General features: G+C 43.6%; 1 protein-coding gene across 1 annotated transcript in view; it reads left to right on the forward strand.

Annotated features, from left to right (window-relative positions):
- LOC146813216 (killer cell lectin-like receptor subfamily G member 2) overlaps positions 1-7,170 on the forward strand; it is a 61,527-nt gene extending 54,357 nt beyond the window's left edge. Inside the window, exon 6 of the mRNA XM_085620093.1 lies at positions 3,567-7,170. The gene's annotated coding sequence lies outside the window, so the exon portion shown is untranslated. The remainder of the gene's footprint in view (positions 1-3,566) is intronic.
- Positions 7,171-8,262: the final 1,092 nt, after the last annotated feature.

Consider the following 8,262-nt stretch of genomic DNA (forward strand, 5'->3'; position numbering starts at 1 on the left):
CTGACATATAAGGTAAACTTTTTAATTTCCTAAATTCTGCTGCTTTAAAATCCATTACTTTTTGTTGGAAGGATGTTTTGTCATTATCAGTTCATGCTTGGTGGTCATGGGTCATTTTTACAAGAAGAGGAGCTCAGTTGTCCCTGAATGGGATTAACCATAACTCTAACTTTTTTCAATCTTTTTGGATACCTGTTGATGTTTATTTATCTTCTTATTTGTAATTGATTTTTCATTTTATTGATATTATATTACATTAATTGTATGTTAAAGTAGCTCAATTTATAATGGTTGCAATAGTATTTATATATGGTCCCCTCCCCTCCTTTTTAATTTTTCAATGAATATTTATATTTTCTTACCTATTGTAATTCATATTATCTTGTAAATTGTACTTTGTGATTAGGTAATTTCGCTTAATAATATTTTTTCTGTATTGTCTTTATTTGCTATTCAATAAAATATTTTGAACTAAAAAAAAAAGAAACAGCACACTGGTCACCGCTACTGCTAACCATGGTGCTGAAACTGCAAAGAACCAAGCCTTCCTCTTTAGTTAGTTTCTAGGTAATGCGATAATGGGGCTCCTAAGCTCTTGCTAGAACCTCCATCTTGAGACCAGGCAGCATTGCAAGAGGGCCCCCAAACAATCAGGAACAATTATTAAAAGTCAAAATGCTAAATTGAACAGAACACAAATGTAAAAATACCTCTCACAAGTTGGGAAGGTAATAATCACTGATCTACAGAAGGTAAAACAGAAAGTGGTCATCCAAAAATCCTCTGGTTGTGCATTCTGGAAGTTAGGGTCTACATTGGAGCAACATTTTTGTTGAGCTAAGTAATCAAGATCTGTGAGGCAGAAGAACTGCTCACTTTGCAAGGACTGTGACAGGGAGACAGACGAGGAGGTAATGTTCTGTAACTCATGACCTAAGCTAGGTAACCTCTTGTCTCCAAACTCTGCCCATTGAAAGCCCCACTTCACATTCTCAGTACAATAATGAAGCTTGTACTTGGACATGAAAATCTTCTTGAATGGGGTTTTCAACTTTTTTTCCTAGCCTTGGATATTAATAGTTGTAAAATTGTGTCTGACTTTGCCTCTGGCCCTTCTTTATGTCAGATCCTAGGGCTGCAGTAGTCTGGCTTTTGTTTATTTGAACACATTGCCCATTTACCCATCACCTTCAAGCGTGTTCCCATCAATTGACCCGCCTCCCCGAAAAACCTATTTTGTACATCATCTGTGGTATCCTCGATATACGTCAAGAGATACACCCAGCTACACAATGTTGTATTGTTATTTGCTTCTATAACCAGGCATCAGACTCATTTTGGTGGCCACTATTAACTAGAGTCAATCTCTGTCTTCGACGCAAGGGACAAATTAAGTACTCTTATGGGGACAGTGTCCCTTTAAACTAGAAGAAATTCTGCAGGCCTAGAGTCTTTTGGAGCAAGCTTTCATTGATGCAGTTCTGACCTTTTTATGCCTTATTGTGCTCTCTATCTGCTGATAAGGAATTGAGATTAGCTCATGGATGAAAACATGGAAGTACAATTCTGAAATATATGTTGTGTATAATTCTAATATGTGAATGTACCTAAGCAGTACGTCTATGACCACTCTTACTTGCAAGCTAATATGTATTTTACGCACAGGTGACTGCCTCTCCATACCCTACTGAAAGGATGGTTAGGCAGGAGAGTAGGCATTCACATACCTACTAGGTAACCTATGTGTAGTGTAATACCCACAGCCCGCCCTGGCTTGGGAGCCAACAGCAGTTCACATTCTGAAACTTTAGAGCTGGCAAATTGTAATCCAAAAAGCACAACTAAAAGTCCCAGAACTAATCAAGGTCAAAGGTTAGAGTGCTGGGGTTCCTGGCAAATAGGATTCTACATACCGAGTCTGAGGCGGACATGAACAAGCACTGAGGCCTGCTTCAAAGGAGATGGAGCCTAGGTTCAGAGGGTGGAGCCTATGTACAAAGGATGGAGGCTAGATTCAGGGGGTGGACTCTAGGTTTAGAAGGTGGAGCCTAGATTCAGAGGGAGAAGTCTAGGTTCATTCCAATACAAATGTTAGTTGCAAATAAGAGGTAAATGTCAGATACTGAAAGCACAATCCCAATGCAATTATTCAAACATTAAAAAGGTTCATTGATGGTCAAAGACGTACCTGTCCATACCTTATTCCAGCGTTCTGCGTCAAGAAAAGCGTGGGTGGTCATGTATTGTACTAAAAACGTGCCACAGAGCAGACATGGCTATCTGTTCTCAAGGCCAGTGGACCTTCCATCATCTTGCCTTCCCCATCACTCAAGTTGTACATCCCATGATCCATCCGAGAAACCCAGTGAGCGGCAGGAAGACAACATGATGAAGAGACAGATGATAACATTGAATTTTAAATGTAAAAATGTCAGCTCAAATCCATCTGGAGCTTCCTGGTGATTGTATTGTGTTAAAATAGTGTCTTCTATCATCACATAGGTCCTTAACCATTCCCCACTGTGTTAGCCCATGTTTACATAAGTTTTCACAATGACTATCCCTGCTAGTTTTGAGAGGGGTAACTAGCAGTGTCTCACCTAGTGGCTGTGGTATCTTTCCAAATGATTTACACATTACATTCTCTGTGCGCCAGCCACACCTTCATAGAAATCTATGCTTCTTCTGGGCTACGTGTTCCCAACATTTTTAAAGCTCCACCATGCCAACTGATGAGTAAGAAATTGATGTTTGGCATTAAAAATGTTTTGATTAATGAACACTGAGCATAGAAATTCCTTGATCGTTTTCATTTTTCCCCCAAAAAAATTCTGATTGGTGGATATCCCCAGCCAATCACCGCTGCTTGAAAATCATCCACAAGGCTCATATGCTCATGCCAGCGACTATTCCTAATAAACCCCTAAAAAAGGCCGTTTACCTCTGCAGCCCCTTAAAGGCATCAGTAGCTTAGACTTCTGTTGGAGAAGGAGACTCACCCTTCTAAATTTGTATTAAAAAGGTTCAAATGTTTTTTCTGAGCAGTTTGCTGCGGGCACTGCCCAATGCTAGAGATGGAGAGTACCAAGGCTGCCTTGTCTTGTTTCCACTTAATGCCTGGTTTATCAGCCATCCTAATACTCTCTTCATCTCACAACTGCAGGGATTCTGCACTAGGGGTGGGCGGAATTTGCGGAATCGCGTTACGCAAATCTCCGCGAAACGGTAAAAAATCTCCGCGAACACGCAGAAATTCCGCGAACACGCGGAATTGCTTGTTCGCGATGGTTTTTTCCTGTTTACAATTGCTGTTTGCGTGCTCGGGGAGAAATATCTCGCGAACACGCATTTTGAGAACGCGAACAAGCAAAAAATTTCGCGAAATCGCGGAAAGCAGACTTTTGAGCAATTTCGCGTTCTCCGCGGAACGCGAAATTACGCAAATTCCGCAAATTCCGCGAGCGGAACGGAATTTACCGCCCAGGCCTATTCTGCACCCCTGTGTCACGGAGGTTTTGAGCAAACATTATTTGTGCTAACCACAACTTCATTTCTTTTCCCCCCAGAGATCCCTGCATTGGGCTGAATTATGAGGTGATGACATCAATGTTTAGCACAACATGAAGACGGCAAATGTGCACGAGGACAGTACATTGTGACTGGACACTACTCTGCCATGGTCTCGGCTCTCTGATACGACGAAAACCTCCTACTTTTTGCACTTTCTGTCTCTCATTTGTACTACGAAAAGGGAACATGTTTACATCTGGATTGACCTAAAGACCAGCCTATCACTGTTACTTCTTGGAAATGATGCGTTTGATGATGGACCATTCCTGACGCAGAGACCGTTAGATTGTCTTTAGCCCTGGTGGTTCCCGCCACAACAATCTTTTTTGGCGCTCCCCTCGACGTTCTCCTCGAATTTCCTCACTACCACCCTGGAAAAGAGCCCCCCCCCTCTCGCATACGTTTTGATTGCATTAAAGTGCTAGTTAAGGTTGTTTTTACTAATCCACTCAGCTATCCATGAAAAATACAGCTTTGTTCTTCGCCGCCGCCGCAGCCACAACTGCCACTGGACAAAACTCTGATCTCTCTCTCTCTAGCAGCAACATTAATCACAAGGGTTATCGTGACATTTTTATTGCTGCCTGAAAGCTGGATGCACAGTTGCACGGCCCTAAAGCTGGTCCTTTTGAGTTCATTTCTCGCTATGTTATCCTTTTGATTGTAATATATGTGTTGTATCCTTGTCTTTAATGAACTTCTACTTCTTTCATTTCCATTGTCCTATTTAACTGTCCAGTCTTCCTAGTTCAAAGTTTTCCTTTTGCTTGACATAGTTTTAAAAACTTTGAATGTATTGTAAAGTCGAAAAACCTTTCCATGTAAAACAGTATTTGTAAAGCAAGAAACGAATCACCCCTAAGGGTCTCAAGGCGCTGGGGACCGTCGGGAAGATTATGCGAGCTATTGCCCAGAGTCACATGGTGCTGGGCTAACCTGCTGCCCTGGATTGAACCGAGAGCCCGGTGTTCCAGAGTCAGCCACCCTGGCCGCTGCGCCACACCTTGTAAAACAAGCACTGTCTATAGTGCTAATCAGCCGAGGTCAAATTAAATTAGCTATTAAGCAAAATGATTTTTTTAAGTCTCCAAAGTGCACATTGACATAATAGTCCCTGGCACGCCAGTGAATTACTTTGTGTATGGATTTCCTCGTCGAAGGGCAGGATGCTGTCACTCACAGTGAAGTTAACCAATGGCTAAAGTGGGCTGCCCCATGCTGTGTGCCACAGTGGGTGGTAGGAAAATGTAAGTGACACAACATCTGACCAATTGACAGAAGGGGCTGGCTGGAAGCCATTGTAAGTATATTATACATACAATTTTAGTAAAATCCACATGTCTTCGCTAACACCAGTTCTAACTAAACAAAACACAGCACAGATATAGGAGACACAGGACAAGCATGCTGTGTACATTTGCCTTTTTCCTGTATTAGTACAATTAAAAATCGAACCTATTGGCTTTGACAAGCATCTCTAATGAATCACAGCAAATACAAAAGGGATCAGTTCACAAGCAGATGCCCTGCCCCCTGCCTCGATTGTGTCTTGTTTACCATGATAATGGCCGCACTGCCCTGTAACTGATGCCCACAATCAAAGCAGGTGCATGTGGATTACACAGACCAACTTAAAAACAAATACCGACGTAGCACTGCTCAGACCAGCATTGAAACATATATATTACAGACATTAGCAGGTCAGACGTTTCCCAGGTCTGGCAAACTACCGACCCAGGGGACCTCAGAATAGTACCCAGCTCTGCAACAGCAGAACTGGAACCGTTTATGGCTGTAGGGCACACAGAACCGGCCTGGACACTACACCAAAGGTGATCTGTGACACCAAAACTCGCAGGGCAAGGCGAACCCAGCAGGCTGCAATGAAATCCCAGGTTTCCATTTTTGTTCCATTCTCATCACAGGGGTACATTCAAGAAGGCATCAGGAACTCTAGTCTCTTGCTGTTTCTGCTCAGACTAGCTACCTGCCCCGGTCCTCGTGTGCCTGGTCTGGGTGATTTCTCTGTTGTCTGTTGAGAAGAGGGACCTGGGCTCAGCCACGACTCGCGCTTTCTCCGGAACCTTAAATCAAAGTGCTTGCTTCCAATCGGTATAAGGCTCTTCCAAACATAGAAAGGTGGAAGCAGTGTACTGGACATGCATATAGTCTTGACTGCTTAATTTGTTTAAAAAAAAAAAAAAGTGCCGGTCCTCTGCAGCATGCACCACCCAATACTCCTATGGTCACTGCCAATGGCAGTGCCAAGACAACGACAAACCATCCCACTCCTACCTGTGTGACAATTCAGGCTATCCAAGGCCCCCAGACCGATAGTAATAGCTTGGACGCTGGTATTTGTCATTTCTAATGGTTGTAGTGCTCATCTGTACATTGACAGGTGTGCACTGGTGCTGTCCTGCTACATTGGCAGGTGTGCACTGGTGCTGTCCTGCTACATTGGCAGGTGTGCACTGGTGCTGTCCTGCTACATTGGCAGGTGTGCACTGGTGCTGTCCTGCTACATTGGCAGGTGTGCACTGGTGCTGTCCTGCTACATTGGCAGGTGTGCACTGGTGCTGTCCTGCTGTAGCAAGGTTGGTCTGTGGAACAGGACTTTCAGCGACAGGCGATGCTCCATGCGAACAGTGTCCCACTGCCACTTCCAACTCTTGATACCCAGGATTAAGAACCGCCCCGACTGGTTGCAAGTAAAACACTCCAGCTGACAGCCAGTCCCTGCAGCGGAATATTCCACCATAAAGCGAACTCGGGAGACAATACACTACCGCAGTGAATTTAGGAAAACTACTACTTTTCCAAACTGTGCAGCCAAAGAGTTTTTTCTAACAAGGGGGGGTGGGAGGCATGCTTGTAACTAGTCTAAACCACTGGCACTCACTCTGGGTAGCATACCTACCTCTTGTTTCTCACCCATGGAGCCACTCTAGACAGAGTCCTGCCTTATTCAAATCAGTGCTGACCCTGCGTCTCCTGCAAACAGTCCATCCTGAACTGCCAGGCAAGGCCCCTTCTAGAAGGGAACAGAAGCAGCCAGAATGGTTTGGGCCTTATAAGGTCCAATCAGTGGGGTTTAGCTTGCCCACTTAGGGCGTTTCATCAAGCATGAGTGAATTGGAATACACCTGAGCTAGCTCCAGCAGCACTGCAACGGTGTGCTCAGACAAGGGGCTCAAGCTCACTGGGCCATTGGACTCAAGCTGCACCCTACTGGTGAGGCCCAAATAGGCCATAATCGGTGTGAGTTTGCTTGTCTTCCTGTCTGGATGGGGCCTGGATGGGCAATTGGGAAGAGGCAAATCCCATGCCTCAATGAACTAGAATGCCACCTGAGCAATCGCCAATGGCAACGTTTAATTCAAGCGCTGCATCCAAAACCTGGTTAATGGGTTTTTCTAAATATCCATCTTTTGTGCAATTCAACAACTAGAAACTGCCTGTAAACGTTTGTTATTCATCCAAAATACATTTAAAATCCTGCAAACTTGTCTGTTTATTGTCTGCATTTAGAAATGTAAGGTCTGCAAACCTGGAGATATCAAAATTGGAGATTTTAAATAAAAGAAACGTGTTAAAACATTTAAATGAATCTGAAGTCATTGCATGCATGAGGTTTGTAAGTAATCTGCCAGGGAGACCAAATTGAAACATGTCTAAAATAGCACATGATTGTTTATGTAACAAATATTTTTTCTCATCATAGCATCTTATGAAGTGTGTAAGGCCACAGCTCTGCGAAGGAAGAACATGTTAAATGTATGTCCAGGATATGGCCATACATATCTTAATTCTTTTACAAACCCCTAGGAACAGGATTCATCTTCTTGATCTCAGAGAGATGAAGAATGGAGGAAGCCAAAAGGTGTTTTAAAACTGTGATCCCTCGCCCCACAGGTTATGAAGAGATCTCCACAGCAAGGTTTCAAACTGGCCTGTCGAACATAGATATCATGACTTTCTTAATAAGAATACAGCAATGCCCATCTTAACTAAAGCAAAAGACACACAATTGATGGACGGAATGCAGAACAAATCAAAACAATCACCCCCAGTCAAGAGATCTGGGTTAAATCCATCATTCTTTTGCTCACCATGCCACCCCAGTTTAGGGCTGGACTGTTCCCATTGGGTGCAGGGTCAAGACTGATTTGCATATGGCTGGGTCCAAACTGGAATGGCATGGTGAGCACAAAAATAATGGATTTAGACCCAGATCTCTGTACTGGGGTGAATGTATGACATTGTTCTGCATTTTGTCCATCAATTGTTCTTTTTGCATCTTAACTAAAGGGCATGTTTATGAGGAAGTCACGCTGCGCTGTCTGACAGGGAAAGAGCAGGAATGCACCGCATTTAAAAGAATATGAGACATTCCTTTATTTTTCCCTGGGCTGGCACTTTTTAGGCTGCCCAGCGCCAACGCAGGCACCCTTGCGCCATGGTGCAAGACTGCCTGTGTTGCATGCAGGACACCTTACTGCACAAAACAATCCTCAGAGGCATATTCTTCTTTCTGCTGCACACAATGAAAGAAGAACTAACGTGGGGAGATAAAGATATTTCTCCTTGTTACACCTCCCCAGAGAAGGTGCATCTTTGTGGTGTATTCCCAGGTCTACCACTTTTGGTAAATCTGGTAATGCATCAAAAACCAAGGGAGTTGTGTGGGAG

Source organism: Triturus cristatus, chromosome 7 (assembly GCF_964204655.1).
Source record: "Triturus cristatus chromosome 7, aTriCri1.1, whole genome shotgun sequence".
In the NCBI taxonomy this organism is placed as follows: domain Eukaryota; kingdom Metazoa; phylum Chordata; class Amphibia; order Caudata; family Salamandridae; genus Triturus; species Triturus cristatus.